This window comes from Schistocerca americana, chromosome 3 (assembly GCF_021461395.2).
Source record: "Schistocerca americana isolate TAMUIC-IGC-003095 chromosome 3, iqSchAmer2.1, whole genome shotgun sequence".
Classification (NCBI taxonomy): Eukaryota; Metazoa; Arthropoda; class Insecta; order Orthoptera; family Acrididae; genus Schistocerca; species Schistocerca americana.
In genome coordinates this window covers 875,184,839-875,203,333 of record NC_060121.1, presented here as the reverse complement: position 1 = coordinate 875,203,333, position 18,495 = coordinate 875,184,839, and the positions used below count along the sequence as shown (strand labels likewise).

General features: G+C 47.3%; 1 long non-coding RNA gene across 1 annotated transcript in view; it reads right to left on the bottom strand.

The window, feature by feature from the left end:
- The window catches only part of LOC124607379, a 392,833-nt gene that overhangs the window by 194,161 nt on the left and 180,177 nt on the right, over nucleotides 1–18,495 (bottom strand). The window lies entirely within an intron of this gene.

Genomic DNA, 18,495 nt, shown 5'->3' with positions numbered 1-18,495 from the left:
GAGACTGCAACAATAGAGAATTGTGAAGGTGGTTCGAAGAACCCTCTGCCAGGCACTTAAATGTTATTTGGAGGATATCCACTTAGATGTAGATTCTGGAAATTTACCAGGCTCTGATGACATTCATGGAAAGCTACTTTGCGGTAAGTCGATGACCCCTAAACGTTTCTTTCCCTGGAGGAAAAACAGCTTTGTTCGTGCTTATCGTTGATAATCAATAGGGGGACGAGTGAGGAGCGTTTATCTTATTGTGTCAAAAGCGTTCAACTACATCTCTGGTCTGTCTGTCTCTTTTTCTTTCCACTTCAAAACACTAGACGAGAGTTAACGGATGGCAAACACGAAATTAGGCAGCGCTGAAATTGTCTTTCTGCCCGGTACAACTGCCAACATTTGTCTGTCGAGCCTCGAATCCTTCCCAAAGAGAATTATAAAATGCGGCTGATAGAGGAACTGGGGCAGCTTCTGCATATCAAGAACATCAGAATCACTTTCCTCCTTCGATATGAGTTCGTCGTATATTCGTCGGAAGAAGAAAGGAAACGTTATTTTGTTCAGGGCGCCCATTGTTGTTCCCAGGGCGTGGTTATTTCCACGCCTGTTTCCCTCTCACATCCGTCTTCGGTAGGAAAGCAAAGTAATCAACTGACAGAACGTACGACTATTGCAGTATACGTGTCTCCACGTATTAGACTAGGCGTAGTCACCGTTTCGTGTGCTCCGTGGCATCATTTTACATCAGCCGCGTGCGACTAGTAGCCTCGGAAAGTTGCACAGGTCTGAGTGCATCTTATTGCTGTCTGCCCGCGACCAAAATGTTCGGTACTGTACTCGAAAGTTCGAGAAACCAGCGAATGCTAAGTGTACTATCCCTTCACGCTATCGAGTGAGCTGGCGTAGCAATTACGACACTCCCGAGGGATGTCGTTCAAATGACGTCCAGTGAAGCCGACCTAAGTTTCCTGTTTCTTCCTTGAATCGTTCCATTTCGTACTGCGTGGTGCAGAACCATATCACCAGCCCTGTGACCGTCTGCTACTGTTCTTATCTGTCTCCTTGCTACGCTGTCCCTACTATGTTAATGTCTGTACAGAAAAATGAGGGGACTCCATACGCTCCACAATTTTATTTCTTCTGTACTACAGTCTCTCGTGTGATATGTACCGCAGAGTCCGTATTATTTATCCGCAGCGTTTCTTACAAAAAGGTTCTCTAATACACTCTACAGCGGCATTCGAGGTGATTATACCCTTTCCTTCTCGACTTACCTTTTCAACTTTCTTGGGACTTTTCCCAACATTTCCGCATGAGATGCCTACCCAAATTTTAACAAAATGGTTCAAATGGCTCTGAGCACTGTGAGACTTAACATCTTAGGTCACCAGTCCCCTAGAACTTAGAACTACTTAAACCTAACTAACCTAAGGACATCACACACATCGATGCCTGAGGCAGGATTCGAACCTGCGACTGTAGCAGTCGCGCGGTTCCGGACTGAAGCGCCTAGAACAGCTCGGTCACCGCGGCCGGCAAATTTTAACACCCTGGTGATTTATATGAGTTGACCGACTCAGATTTTAATGCTGTCTTCAAAGAGAAGGGCAAAATGAATCGTTTCCGAACACTTAAAACAAGTTATCACTCTTTACACCACTTTGAAATCTTACTATAGTATTTGTGCCGCTTTTATCAAGTTGTACTTCATTACAGAAAACTGCATCATCTGCGACAAGTCTAATATTACTATTAATAATGTCTGCAAGGTCATTAATGTAGAATGCGAACAGTAAGTGTCCCAGTACATTTCCCTGGGATACACCGGACACTACTACATCATCTGCGTAGAATCTCCATGGAAGGCAACATGTTCCGTCCTTCCAGACAAGAAACCCTCACAAATTCCACTTGATATCAAACATGATCGTAATTCATTAATTTTCGAATTCCATAGCTGAGCTGTCTAGGTCAAGCTGTTGTGGTGGATTTAGGTTAATTAAAAGGAGTGAACTGATTAGCTTCAATGAAAAGTTTAAGTGGTTTAATTTTTCCTGGTGCGATTGTTGGTACATGTTGCTTTCAACCGTTCGCCTGTTTCATCTTAATGACTGTTGGTGATGATGTTTAGCCCAGTGATAGAATGTAAATCTTTCTGGATAGAGTTAAGAGTGGTACAGGGCTTCTGATCACTCGCGTAGGGGTTGACGTCAGTCTCTTGTAGAATTATGGAAAATGTCAAATTCAGCTGGCTCTGTTCCTCCATGAGGTCCACAGCGCTGTAGAAAACGGCGCTTAGATTGACTTCAGGAAGGAATTTGAAACCGTACCGCACTGCCATTTAGTGAAAGACATGCGAGCTTATCGAGTATCGGGTCGTATTTGCGACTGGATAAGGGACTTCCTTGTAGAACTCAACACGCCGCTCTTAACGTAGCAAAATCGACAGATGTACCTGTGACTTCCCGGATACCCCACGTAAGTGTGATACGACCGTTACTGAATTACAATGTATATAACCGACCAAGCAGTGAAACTTTCCCTTAGAAAGATCTGTGAATTACTGAGCTGGTAAACCCCTTACGTTATTTGATTTGCAAACAGCTGAGCAAAACTGAACGTACTCTGACATTTCACTCTTTACTTATTCTGATCATCACCATACTGACACACAATATTTTTAGCGCAACGCAATCTGACTTTCAATAATCCCTACAAAAGAATGGCCGTGACTAATAATAAGCTATATCTTTCATGAATCACTTACCTCACAAAAATCTTCGTTACTCTAAGTACTGCAATACAGCGAGCGCCAATACTGTCAGCTAAATAAAAGATTCTGCCGGCCTTAGTGGCCGAGTGGCTCTAGGCGCTACAGTCTGGAACTGCGCCACCCGTGCGGTCGCAGGTTCGAATCCTGCCTCGGGCATGGATGTGTGTGATGTCCATAGGTTAGTTAGGTTCAAGTAGTTCTAAGTTCTAGGAGACTGATGACCTCAAATGTTAAGTCCCATAGTGCTCAGAGCCATTATTTTAAAACATTCTAACTACGGAAGGCACTAACTACTGATAAGCATAGTCAGTAAATGAAAGATTTTGATAGAGAACAAACAATGTACTTACCTTAATAATATTCAAAAGTCATTATATATATACACTCCTGGAAATGGAAAAAAGAACACATTGACACCGGTGTGTCAGACCCACCATACTTGCTCCGGACGCTGCGAGAGGGCTGTACAAGCAATGATCACACGCACGGCACAGCGGACACACCAGGAACCGCGGTGTTGGCCGTCGAATGGCGCTAGCTGCGCAGCATTTGTGCACCGCCGCCGTCAGTGTCAGCCAGTTTGCCGTGGCATACTCAGCTCCATCGCAGTCTTTAACACTGGTAGCATGCCGCGACAGCGTGGACGTGAACCGTATGTGCAGTTGACGGACTTTGAGCGAGGGCGTATAGTGGGCATGCGGGAGGCCGGGTGGACGTACCGCCGAATTGCTCAACACGTGGGGCGTGAGGTCTCCACAGTACATCGATGTTGTCGCCAGTGGTCGGCGGAAGGTGCACGTGCCCGTCGACCTGGGACCGGACCGCAGCGACGCACGGATGCACGCCAAGACCGTAGGATCCTACGCAGTGCCGTAGGGGACCGCACCGCCACTTCCCAGCAAATTAGGGACACTGTTGCTCCTGGGGTATCGGCGAGGACCATTCGCAACCGTCTCCATGAAGCTGGGCTACGGTCCCGCACACCGTTAGGCCGTCTTCCGCTCACGCCCCAACATCGTGCAGCCCGCCTCCAGTGATGTCGCGACAGGCGTGAATGGAGGGACGAATGGAGACGTGTCGTCTTCAGCGATGAGAGTCGCTTCTGCCTTGGTGCCAATGATGGTCGTATGCGTGTTTGGCGCCGTGCAGGTGAGCGCCACAATCAGGACTGCATACGACCGAGGCACACAGGGCCAACACCCGGCATCATGGTGTGGGGAGCGATCTCCTACACTGGCCTTACACCACTGGTGATCGTCGAGGGGACACTGAATAGTGCACGGTACATCCAAACCGTCATCGAACCCATCGTTCTACCATTCCTAGACCGGCAAGGGAACTTGCTGTTCCAACAGGACAATGCACGTCTGCATGTATCCCGTGCCACCCAACGTGCTCTAGAAGGTGTAAGTCAACTACCCTGGCCAGCAAGATCTCCGGATCTGTCCCCCATTGAGCATGTTTGGGACTGGATGAAGCGTCGTCTCACGCGGTCTGCACGTCCAGCACGAACGCTGGTCCAACTGAGGCGCCAGGTGGAAATGGCATGGCAAGCCGTTCCACAGGACTACATCCAGCATCTCTACGATCGTCTCCATGGGAGAATAGCAGCCTGCATTGCTGCGAAAGGTGGATATACACTGTACTAGTGCCAACATTGTGCATGCTCTGTTGCCTGTGTCTATGTGCCTGTGGTTCTGTCATTGTGATCATGTGATGTATCTGACCCCAGGAATGTGTCAATAAAGTTTCCCCTTCCTGGGACAATGAATTCACAGTGTTCTTATTTCAATTTCCAGGAGTGTATATACACAGGGTGTCACAAAAAGGTACGGCCAAACTTTCAGGAAACATTCCTCACACACAAATAAAGAAAAGATGTTATGTGGACATGCGTCCGGAAACGCTTAATTTCCATGTTAGAGCTCATTTTAGTTCCGTCACTCCAACGTGATCAAATTGTAAATTTTCACAATCAGCGTGTGTGGGCTGACGAGAATCCGCACGCAATTGTGCAATCATGTCATCATCATAGATTTTCTGTTAACATTTGGGCAGGCATTGTTGGTGATGTCTTGATTGGGCCCCATGTTCTTCCACCTACGCTCAATGGAGCACGTTATCATGTTTTCATACGGGATACTCTACCTGTGCTGCTAGAATATGTGCCTTTACAAGTACGACACAACATGTGCTTCATGCACGATGGAGCTCCTGCACATTTCAGTCGAAGTGTTCGTACGCTTCTCAACAACAGATTCGGTGACGGATGGATTGGTAGAGGCGGACCAATTCCATGGCCTCCACGCTCTCCTGACCTCAACCCTCTTGACTTTTATTTATGGGGGCATTTGAAAGCTCTTTTCTACGCAACCTCGGTACCAAATGTAGAGACTCTTCGTGCTCGTATTGTGGTCGGCTGTGATACAATACGCCATTCTCCAGGGCTGCATCACCGCATCAGGTATTCCACGCGACGGAGGGTGGATGCATGTATCCTCGCTAACGGAGGACATTTTGAACATTTCCTGTAACAAAGTGTTTGAAGTCACGCTAGTACGTTCTGTTGCCGTGTGTTTCCATTCCATGATTAATGTGATTTGAAGAGAAGTAATAAAATGAGCTCTAAAATGGAAAGTAAGCGTTTCCGGACACATGTCCACATAACACATTTTATTTCTTTGTGTGTAAGGAATGTTTCCTGAAAGTTTGGCCGTACCTTTTTGTAACACCCTATATATATATATATATATATAATCAATTCATGATATTCAGTCTTACAAACTTCGTTTTACTGACGGACACATGTCCAGATCGTCCGCTCTCAAAATTCTGCCATCTCTCTCTCTCTCTCTCTCTCTCTCTCTCTCTCTCTCTCTCTCTCTCCCCACATCCACCACTGTTGGCGGCTCACCTCCAACTGCGCAACGCTACGCGTTGTTCACATCCAACTGCCCAACACTACAATAGCAAATATTCCAACAATGCGAACCAGCCACAGACTGTACACAGCACAGCCAGTGATTTTCATACAAAGCGATACGTGGCGTTACCAACATAAAAACCTAAACAGCCTACTTACAGCAGAGAGCACCGGAAGCTCTTTAAGAATGTTGACAACAGATGATGCGCTTATCACAACGAATTAGCAACGCCAGAAGGCAGCATCAGATTGCAGGATCACCTGTAGAGGACTGATGAATGGTGAAGGATCTGGCAGCTGGCCCTCAACGTAAATAAATGTAACATAGTGCGGCTACATGGGAGAAGAAAGCTAATATTTCTGACAAAATGCTGGAACAGTATCTACTGTAAAATATTTAGACGTAGGAGTAAGTATCCAGCGTGATCTTAAAGTGAATAACCAGATGAAACAAGTAGTAGAAAAAGCAGATGCCAAACTGGGTTTCATAGGAAAAATCTTAAGGAAATTTAAATCATCCATGAAGAAAGCTGAGTAAAAATTTCTCGGTGTACATGCCGCGTCAAATCAGGATAAATCTCCAAGCTTTCGACCACTACCTCCATGGTCGTCGTCAGGGCTAAAACTGACTGTCGTGAACTAAGAAGACGGGCACGTGCACCTTCCGCCGACCACTGGCGACAACATCGATGTACTGTGGAGACCTCACGCCCCACATGTTGAGCAATTTGGCGGTACGTCCACCCGGCCTCCCGCATGCCCACTATACGCCCTCGCTCAAAGTCCGTCAGCTGCACATACGGTTCACGTCCACGCTGTCGCGGCATGCTACCAGTGTTAAAGACTGCGATGGAGCTCCGTATGCCACGGCAAACTGGCTGACACTGACGGCGGCGGTGCACAAATGCTGCGCAGCTAGCGCCATTCGACGGCCAACACCGCGGTTCCTGGTGTGTCCGCTGTGCCGTGCGTGTGATCATTGCTTGTACAGCCCTCTCGCAGTGTCCAGATCAAGTATGGTGGGTCTGACACACCGGTGTCAATGTGTTCTTTTTTCCATTTCCAGGAGTGTAGTTCTAAGTTCTAGGGGACTGATGACCACAGATGTTAAGTCCCATAGCGCTCAGAGCCATTTTTTTGATTCCTGAGTATTGTTCATCAATCTGTGACCCTTACTAGACAGGACTGACAGAAAAGAGAGAGAGGAAGAACGGCGCGTTTCGTTACGGGATCCTCTGGTCGGCTCAGGAGCGTTACGGAGATGCTAAGCGAACTCCACTGGCAGACGTTAGAACAGAGGCGTTGCGCATCACGGAGTACTATTTTTCGAGAGGGCACTTTCCGGGAAGAGTATGCAACATATTACTCCCTTCCACATACATCTCGCGTATTGACCACGATGAGAAAATTAGTTAAATTAGAGCCAATACAGAGGCTTACCGACAGTCATTCTTCGTAAACATCAATTGCGAATGGAACACGGAAGGGGGTCCTGTCAGTGTGACCAAAAGTACCCTCCACCACACAACATTAGCTGGCTTGCTTAGAACGATGTAGATGTAGGTAGTGACAACTTTAACCCTTTTCCTGAGTATGAACGGGACTCTTTCAGCTGTGTTTAAGGGTCTCTCTTTGTTTGCGTGCTACAATGCACCCACCACCTTCAAGCACGTCACAGATACATCGGGTAAGCATGCGGATAACCGTGTATCCGCCGTAGTACGTAAATATCGACAGATAGCATGGCGATCGTGTGAGACCCAACTCGCTTTGACCCAGAAAATATTAGATACAGGCTCCCAGGTAGATGCCAGTTTCCTTGACTTCTGGAAGACGTTCGATACAGTTCCGCACTGTCACCTCATAAACAAAGTAAGAGCCTACGGAATATCTGACCAGCTGTGTGGCTGGATTGAAGAGTTTTTAGCAAACAAAACACAGCATGTTGTTCTCAATCGATAGACGTCTACAGACGTTAAAGTAACCTTTGGCGTGCCACAGGGGAGTGTTACGGGACCACTGCTTTTCACAATATATATAAATGACCTAGTAGATAGTGCCGGAAGTTCCATGCGGCTTTTCGCGGATGATGCTGTAGTATACGGAGAAGTTGCAGCATTAGAAAATTGCAGCTAAGTGCAGGAAGATCTGCAGCGGATAGGCACTCGGTGCAGGGAGTGGCAACTGACCCTTAACATAGATAAATGTAATGTTTTGCGAATACATAGAAAGAGGGATCCTTTATTGTATGATTATATGATAGCGGAACAAACACTGGTAGCAGTTACTTCTGTAAAATATCTGGGAGTATACGTGCGGAACGATTTGAAGCGGAATGATCATATAAAATTAATTGTTGGTAAGGCGGGTACCAGGTTGAGATTCATTGGGAGAGTCCTTAGAAAATGTAGTCCATAAACAAAGGAGGTGGCTTACAAAACACTCTTTCGACCTATACTTGAGTATTGCTCATCAGTGTGGGATCCGTGCCAGGTCGGGTTGACAGAGGAGATAGAGAAGATCCAAAGAAGAGAGGCGCGTTTCGTCACAGGGCTATTTGGTAAGCGTGATAGCGTTACAGAGATGTTTAGCAAACTCAGATGGCAGACTCTGCGTCGCGGTGTAGCTTGCTGTCCAGGTTTCGAGAGGGTGCGTTTCTGGATGAGGTATCTAATATATTGCTTCCCCCTACATATACCTCCCGAGGAGATCACGAATGTAAAATTAGAGAGATTCGAGCGCGCACGGAGGCTTTCCGGCAGTCGTTCTTCCCGCGAACCATACGCGACTGGAACAGAAAAGGGAGGTAATGACAGTGGCACGTAAAGTGCCCTCCGCCACACACCGTTGGGTGGCTTGCGGAGTATAAGTGTAGATGCAGATGTAAGCAGCAAAGAAGAAAATCTTCATCACGGACGTAGATTGTGTAATTTGCGTGTCGTGCCGCGAGGCGGCAGGAGCGCGTGTACGGCGACTGCGGGAGCTACGGGCCTCGGGGGCGACGGCACGGAAGTTGTGGGGAGCTGTTCTGCGGGGTCGCCCACCAGCTACACTTCTTCCTGCTCGTCTGAGTGTACACGCGTAATCACAGCGTGGGCTTTGTCGGCTCTGACAGTGGCAAATCGGGTGCTATCTACGGTGAGACGTCAGTGAGTGACAGGAGCTGAGGATACCGGCCAGACCCCGTAGTGCTCAGAGCCAGACGAGCGACGGGAGGTCCGCAGTCCGCAGCGTCCGCCGGCTGCAGGTAGCGTGGGCGGCGGAGGCGCGGCGCGGAGAGCAGCGTTGCGACACCAGTGACGTCACGACCGGCAGGTGCGGCCGCCTCTCTGTACGACTGCCTCTGCCGTCCCTTCTCAATGTCTAGCTGGCTGGCTGCGGCCGACTGGCGGGTGAAGAACACACAGGCGAGTCTAGTAGCGCTCCGACACCTCGAAGTGTGGTGAGCGGACAGCGGGCACGGCCTGTGCGTTGCTCGACAACCTGCTGGCTGCTTATCTGTTATACCTGCCTCGACGTATACTGAACGATTCGCAGCGGTTTACGTAATCTCGAGAATATCCACAGCGAGACCCTGTCCCGATATCCAGCAGAAAATGCAAGGGCGCGACGGTCGTGCGTTAAGGACATGAGCGGTAAGAGCGACGGCCCCACCAAAGCGGGGCTATGGAACACGGTTTTACGAAATTCTTTTACCAAAAAACGCTGCAGGAACTTGAACCGAGGACAATAGCGATCACGAATGATGTTAACTCTGCTATTTATAAGCGAGAATTGTAAGTCTTCTCGTCCAGACAGCACACGAATTGCAGACATTCTTGTAGTTATGGCAATCACATGTATGAATAATAATCTTCCGTGTTAATAAATCGGTTCAGCTGGATTCACTTCTTCATTTTAAAATAAATATAATAAAAATGAGATGAAAAAGGACTAAATACAGCTGAGGCAGTTTATTAGCGCCCAAGAAATACAAGATATGTTGGTTCATTTCTGATTATCATCTCCGTCCTTACCATTCTTGAATGGTGCCTCACTCGACTAAAATTCCGTACCTGAATACAGCAAAGTAGCACATCTCACAATTGCACGTAATACGCGATAGAACCTATCCACAAAACTACGAAAGTATAGGACCACCTCTTTAACGTCAACTTGCAGCAGGAGCTTGAAACGTTCGTTGTGTTCACGCATTATAAGGGATTTATTCTGACACACACACACACACACACACACACACACACACACACACACAAAATCATCGTTACTGTAAAATTCAGCTGGCTCTCTGTTCGTAAGTAACGGATTCGTAACTAACGAGTGATACCCATAAGAGAGTTCTATTTCATTCCATATACGTAAATCAGCAGAATGATTATGACACTCCGCCACAGCTTGAAACAAAATTGCGTGCCTTTGAAATATCGGTTCACCTGTGCAACTGTATTCGCGATTTCCTTTCAGGAAGGCCACAGTACATAGTAAATTAAGGTAACTCTGCTAATGAAGGTGTAGTTTGATCTAACACAGATCAAAAAAAGTTTTGCATCACCTCCGTTCCGAGTGCTCCGGAACCTGTGCAGAAAATTGGAACAGAGATCAACATAAACATTACTTGCGCCCTTTTTATTACTCGTGAAAACCACATGTTTCATGTTGTACCACCATAAAAATGGTTCAAATGGCACTGAGCACTATGGGACTTAACATCTATGGTCATCAGTCCCCTAGAACTTAGAACTACTTAAACCTAACTAACCTAAGGACAGCACACAACACCCAGCCATCACGAGGCAGAGAAAATCCCTGACCCCGCCGGGAATCGAACCCGGGAACCCGGGCGTGGGAAGCGAGAACGCTACCGCACGACCACGGAATGCGGGCTGTACCACCATACAGCGAGACCTTCAGACGTGATGGTCCAGATAGCTGTACACACCGGTACCTCTAGTACCCAGTAGCACTTCTTGCATAGATGCATGCTCGTATTCGTCGTGGCATACTATCTACAACTTCATCAAGGCACTGTTGGTCCAAATCGCCCCCACTCCTCAACGGCTATTCGGCGTAAATCCCTCAGAGTGGTTGGTGGGTCACGTCGTCCATAAACAGCCCTTATCAATCTCTCCCAGGCATATTCGATAGGGTTCATGTCTGGAGGACATGCTGGCCACTCTAGTCGAGCGATGTCGGTATCCTGGAAGAAGTCATTCACAAGATGTGCACGAGGGGGAGGGGGGGGGGGGGAATTGTCGTTCATGAAGACGAATGCCTCGCCAATATGCTGCTGATATGGTTGCACTATCGGTCGGACTATGGCATTCAAGTATCGTACAGCCGTTATGGCGCCTTGCATAACCACTAGCGGCGAACTTCGGCCCCACATAATGCCACCCCAAAACAGCAGGGAACCTCCACCTTGCTGCACTCGCTGGACAGCGTGTCTAAGGCGTTTAACCCGACCGGGTAGCCATCAAACACGTCTCCGACGATTGTCTTGTTGAGGCGTACGCGACTCTCATTGGTGAAGAGAACGTGATACCTATCCTGAGCGCTCCATTCGGCATGTTTTTGGGCCCATCTGTATTGCGCTGCATGGTGTCAGTGGTTGCAAAGATGGACCTCGGCATGGACGTTAGAGTGAAGTTGCGCATCATGTAGCCTATTGCGCACAGTTTGAGTCTTAACACGATATCCTGTGGCTGCACGAAAAGCATGATTCAACATGGTGGCGTTGCTGTCAGGGTTCCTCCGTACCATAATCCGTAGGTAGCGGTTATCCACTGCAGCAGTACCCCTTGGACGACCTGAGCGAGGCATGTCATTGACAATTCCTGTCTCTCTGTATCTGCCCCATGTACGAAGAACATCGCTTTCCTTCCCTCCGAGACGCCTGGAAACTTCCCTTGTTGAGAACCCTTTCTGCCACAAAGAAACAATGCGAACGGGACCTAACCGCGGTATTGATCGTCTAGGCATGGTTGAACTACAGACAACACGAGCCGTGCACCTCCTTCCTGGTGGAATGACTGGAACTGATCGGCTGTCGGACCCCCCGGCGCTGCTCATGCACGGTTGTTTACGTCTTTGCGTGGGTTTAGTGACATCTCTGAACAGTCAAAGGGACTGTGTCTGTGATACAATACCCACAGCCAACATCTAATTTCAGGAGTTCTAGGAACCGGGGTGACGCAAAAGTTTTTTTTTTGATGTGTGTATTTGGGAGACCCACTGAATAGCTGTCAAATGACCGTCTCGTTTTCCGTCTAGTCAAATCAACAGAATATCAAAACATTCTACAAAACCATTTGGTCAAGATGTCTCAATAGTGCGGAGAGTGATATTTGACCAACAACTTTAAAAATAAATTTAAGGTCCCTCCACATGAATACTAAAGTAAATTCCTTCTATTTCTATTACACCACGTAATCACAATAATTTGGAGGTTGTCGCAGGATCTAAATACATAGGTATGACACTGGCGGGGAGAGCTTAAATTGGAAAAAATGGTTCAAATGGCTCTGAGCACTATGGGACTTGTCTACTGAGGTCATCAGTCCCCTTGAACTTAGAACTACTTAAACCTGACTAATCTAAGTACATCACACACATCCATGCCCGAGGCAGGATTCGAACCTGCGACCGTAGCTTAAATTGGAAGCATCATACAGGAAGGCTCACTTTTGCTGAGAGAATATGCAGTTCTCGAGAAACTTTGGAAGACTTCCTCCTCTGGGTTTCGCTTCGTGTATGCTGGTAGTCCGTCCGCTGCCTTTGGTCGAACTGTCGCCTCGTCACGCACTTCCTCGCCGCCTGTTTACGGCAGAAACCGTAGCTAACCAGAAAGAGAGAGAGTTACTCGCAGGTTAGCCGGATTCGTAGAGCAGGCGTATTCCTATTCCGGGGACCAGACGAGTTTCATTTCAGCGCGCCGTGCCCATAGAGATAAGTCCGCTGTCTAATGCTTTCCCCCGGCACACACCGCGTCCCGGAACATCGCCAGCTGTCAACTCCCCATTCACTTTCCCCGGTCGCCGTCCGTCTGTTTACAGTCCGCAATGGTCTGCACTCGCCGCCCATAACCACACCCTGCTGGGCACTCCGCGAAAGCCGTCCTCCACACGCGACACGGGTGCTGACCACGCACTTCCATCACCCAAGACGACTCGCCACCGAGCTGTGACGACGTGTTCTGTCGCCGCTTCGTGTAGGTACGCGTCCCCTCTTTACGTGAGGACCACGTGTCCGCTTTCATTTCTCCTCCCTCCTTTTCCTTTCCTCCAGTATTCTCACATCTTCCCACTACGTCTCATTTTACTCCCTCCTAAAAAAATTTGTCCCTCTTGTTATGTTACTTTTTGTTGTGGTGTTTTCTGTTGTTTTGTGTTGTGTTGGAATATTATTTGGACGAGATTTTGGTTTGTACTGTGATGTATTTTTAACTAAACTCGTCGTTTGCATAATATGTTGAGTGACGAAATCTTGGTAAAGCGCTGTTAACGCTATTTAATTGCGAGTTCTTGAGTCTGTAAAGAATCGCCGTGTGATTGCACGTTCGTTCGCCACATCTCTAACGTCTCTCTAAATGCAAGTCAACGTAGGTATCTGAAACTCTCTAGATATTTATGACAATGCAATTGTAGAAGATTAATTAATTTCGAGTCTCGCCTATTTATCAGTTGAGATGAGCTCTTATTTCTTCCGAAACAACATATCTATAGAGCTGCAGTAGTTTCAAGATAATCTTAACGAAAACAATAGGACAATAGTCAGAATAATTAACATTCGAGGTAACAGCAATAATTACATACAAATCAGAGATGATCGTATTGCTCATATCCCTCTGCAAGATTATACCGGGTTTGGTTCCTACATACACCGCACAGTGTCAGTCATTTCACTAATAAAACTGTTCTTATTAAATTGTGGCGTTACAGTGTTCTCTTACGGCTGCTACCTTCGAATCCTAGTTTTAACACTTCTTCGCCTCAGTAGCTGCGCGGTCCGCGTTGCAGATTGAGAAGCGAAGGTGCCCGGGTTCGATTCCCGGGCGGCTGATAGATTTTTCTCCGCTCGGGGACTGGCTGTTGTGTTGTCCCCACATTCGTATCGTGATAACTCACATTACAGTTTATTTGCAAACTGAAAAAAATTAACATTTTCCTTTAGGTCAAAATTCTGTTTCTTGTATACTCTATACTAGCAGACAAACCTGGCACTGCCCGGAGAATTCGTTTTGCCAGACTTCCATCAAAAACTGTGTTTGTAGTGTATTTTCGTAAAACTTTCGATTCCATGTATTCGTGAAAACACTTCTGTCGTTGTGAAACAGTCGTACAGAGAAATAGACATAATGTACAACTGTCTAAGTACGGTATCCAAATTAAGAATTATAGTATTATTGATCGCTGGGCGCAGCTGCTGCGCGTGTCTACAACGCGATTTTGTAAATGTGTGTATGGCAACGCAGCTTCGCAGCCCTATAGACGGATATTGTTTTGACCTACTGCCATTCTTCAAGAGCATGTATTCCCTGTTTCTAAAACTAGGTCCTCTGTGCTCGTACCCGTGGTTTCACTGCACGAATTGCGCTCTCATTATGTTGAAAGCGTGTCCCGTGCAGAGAAGTCTTATGTGGCGCAAACAGATGGGAGTCAGAACGCGCCATGGCTTGTAGGGTGTAATGGAACCTACGCAGAAAAGTCGTGGGCGTAAACGAAATGTTATTTCGATAGTCACGAAATTGTAACTCTCAAGAATAAATAGGAGTATGTTCTGTAGTATCCTGCCCACTCGTGTAATATAGGGTGCCGAGGAAGCTGCTTTCTCGGATCGCTAGACAACAATTCAAGCAAATCGTATTAGTGGAGTTTATTACAGTAAGTTAAATTCACAATACTTAATTTGCGTATTCACAAAGGTGTGGTTCAAATGGCTCTGAGTACTATGGGACTTAACATCTATGGTCATCAGTCCCCTAGAACTACTTAAACCTAACTAACCTAAGGACAGCACACAACACCCAGCCATCACGAGGCAGAGAAAATCCCTGACCCCGCCGGGAATCGAACCCGGGAACCCGGGCGTGGGAAGCGAGAACGCTACCGCACGACCACGAGATGCGGGCCAAAGGTGTGTCACAAGCAAATCGTGACAGGCAAATAATGTCCTTCGGTATATACAATTTCAATTCATGCAAAACACAGCAGTTCGTAAGTCACTGCTGTAGCGTTTGTATGACGGCTCTTCTTCTAGTCCGGCCGCGGCCAGGATGCGCGGCGCTTATGTTCTCTTCGTGTAGACGCCGCTCCTGTCTCGGTGTCGTCCTAGATAGGGGTTCTATTGGCTGACGTCGTCTCGCAGTCCTCTCTGCTCTTGCGTTCTTGATCTTCGTTCAAATGGCTCTGAGCACTTTGTGACTTAACATCTGAGGTCATCAGTCCCCTAGACTTAGAAATACTTAATCCTAACTAACTTATGGAAATCACACACATCCATGCCCGAGGCAGGATTCGAACCTGCGACCGTAGCAGCAGCGCGGTTCCGGACTGAAGATACTAGAAGCGCTCGGCCACAACGGTTGGCTCTTAATCTTCGTGCCGGCGCTTGTCGTTATGCCGGAACATATTCTGAGAAAAAAAGTTGTGGGGCATTACTTATTAAACAAGCCTGTACGTTATGTTATCTACAACGTGACCTAATCTGACGATGGAATTTACTATAGAGAATTTTAAGTGGCCTAACTACAATTTGTTCGTAACCTCCGGACAGTGTACTGTATGCTAGCGGACTGTTTCTTCTGCAGTACAAAAAAGTTATTTCGTCGTTAGCTGCTAGTTGGTACAGGCACAGCCTTCGAGAAAAGCACCGCGCTTACGAACTGCAATACAAGTGTGCCTGGACGCGGATTTCTTCGTCGTCCGTACTCTCCCTCACTTCGCTGTCAGTAGCGCAGCGCAGATATGGGGCTGCCAATCACGACCTCCTTTCTGCGTGAAACGTTTCTTCCGAAATGCCATAGTCTCGCCGCTTCGCACCAAGCGACAACGCACGCCTCACCACGCCGAGCTCTGCTTTCCACCCGAGGCCCACGAGAAAGACAGGCCGCGGCGCGTGCGTCACGAAGGTAGTCCTGAACTCGCTCGCTCGCTCAGCTCAGCAGACAAAATGAGTTTCTAAACCTGTTAACTCGCAGCTGAGCGTATAAATACTGACGAGAATTGCCTCTTCCATTGGAATATCGTATTATTAAGTCTTACTATAAACTGTACTACAGCAAAATTTAATTTTCCAGAATGAGATTTTCACTCTGCAGCGGAGTGTGCGCTGATATGAAACTTCGTGGCAGATTAAAACTGTGTGCCGGACCGAGACTCGAACTCGGGACCTTTGCCTTTCGCAGGCAAGTGCTCTACCAACTGAGCTACCCAAGCACGACTCACGACTGTGAGGACGGGGTGTGAGTCGTGCTTGGGTAGCTCAGTTGGTAGAGCACTTGCCCGCGAAAGGCAAAGGTCCCGAGTTCGAGTCTCGGTCCGGCACACAGTTTTAATCTGCCAGGAAGTTTCGGTATAACTGATTGTTTATGGCAATTTAGTCTCTTCTGCTTAACAGTTCTCATTACATGCTGGAAGTGGTGCCTTGTGCAACTGATAATCATTTTAGCATGATTTTTTTTATTGTACGCCAGTACAGCCGTAACACATTATAAGTAGGCCCATGGACTTATTATTACAGGACTAATAACAAAAATGGCTCAAATGGCTCTGAGCACTATGGGACTTAACTTCTGAAGTCATCAGTCCCCTAGAACTTAGAACTACTTAAACCTAACGAACGTAAGGACATCACACACATCCATGCTCGAGGCAGGATTCGAACCTGCGACCGTAGCAATCGCGCGGTTCGAGACTGAAGCGACTAGAACCGCTCGGCTACCAGGGCCGGCGACTAATAACAGTAAGATTCCGTAATAGTGGATTGCAGTAGAAGATTCAGTTTTCGTTTGTACGGACACGCCTAGTTACGAGTTAACAGGTGTAGAAACGTAGTTTGTCTGCTGATTTCAGAGAGCGAATGAGCGAGCGCAGGACTACCTTCGTGACGTACGCGCCGCGGTCTGTCTTTCTCGTAGGCCTTATTTCCACTTCGCAGTGCATCCAACCACACCCGCAGTTAAGACTTACAGCCTCTCAGCCAGTCGCCGCTGTGGATGCAGGCAGCACTTTCCTGCCTTGCCTAACGCCCAGAAAAGTTTCCACTGCGTTTACGGGACACCACCGTGAGACGTGGCCAGACAACGGTCTGGGAGACAGCTGCGCGCTGCAGAGCCCTCTGGGCAGCTAGGTGACCACGCTCCATCCCGCTAACGACGGTCGATTAGCCGGCGTGCCTACCTCTTAAGTGTCCGCCAGCTAGGACGTCCCTGATGTGGTCGCATGTTGCATTACATCTCGGGTACGCTAATCCCTCCCTGTATGAAAACCCCAACAGATAAACTAATAAAAAGCAACAATGTTCCATTCTTCAAGAATGGAAAAGGATGCACTGAGTGGCGCACATAAAACCGGCCCTCGCGCTGAAAGGAATATGAATGAAGGAAATCACCGTACATCATCGCTTTCTTACATTTTCATTGTACAGTTTCATTATTGACTATGTAATTAACAGTTTAAGCAACAGATTTACTTTTAAAGCATATTTTAGAAACGAATTTAAAGTCTTATGTTCAAAATGTTCTCCGACTGCGTCCAAGAGAAGTTTTGCACTTTTCAGTACTCTTTGAGGAATGTTCTAAATTTCTTCACATACGTTGTTTTTTTAATGTGTCAAGTGTTCTGTGATTGTTGCCTAGACTCTAGCCTTTAGAAATCCCCAGAGGTAATAGTCACAGGCCGGCCGGAGTGACCGAGCGGTTCTAGGCGCTACAGTCCGGAATCGCGCGACCGCTACGGTCGCAGGTTCGAATCCTGCCTCGGGCATGGATGTGTCTGCTGTCCTGAGGTTGGTTAGGCTTAAATAGTTCTAAGTTCTAGGGGACTGATGACCTCAGCAGTCCCATAGTGCTCAGAGCCATTTTTAATAGTCACATGGTGACAAGTCGGGAGAGCGAGGTGGCCACAAGCCCTTACTAATGATCCTCTCTTCTGTAAAATCTGTATGTATACGAGCTAAGGACAAATCTGACACATGCAAAGATGCCCCATCTTGCTCGAAATATGCACAACATTTTTCGTTTGGAGTTAACAGAGCCGAAAATTCACTGTCGAGTTTCAAGTAAACATGTGTGTTGACAGTTTCGTTGAAGAACAAAGGCCCGATAATTCTGTTACCAGACACAGCACACCATACACCAATTTTTAAATTGTGTAACGGCTTTTGCAATATGCCATGGGGATTCTCTGTAGGCCAGCGTCTTGTGAATTAACGTAATCAGACAGATGAATCCAAGCCTCATCTGTCGAAAAAAAGGAGGAGCGGATCAAGATATCCCCCAGAGACATTTTCCAGCAATCAGTTACAGTAATGTGTACGCTTACCCTTGTCCGCTTCTTTTATTTGCTGAACAACATTTACACGGTAAGGTTTCATTTTTTAGCCATGAAGGATGTGTTGACATCATTTGCGAGATATTCCACATTGCTGCGATAATCGTCGTGTTGACTTGTGGGGACTTCTTTCAATTTGTGCCGTCACGTTTGCCACAACTTCAGATGTACGTACCGTCGGTGCCTTATTTCTCTTTGAATTAACAACACTGCCTGTCTAGCGCCTCTTTCTCACTAGATCCTGAATCGTTGACTTC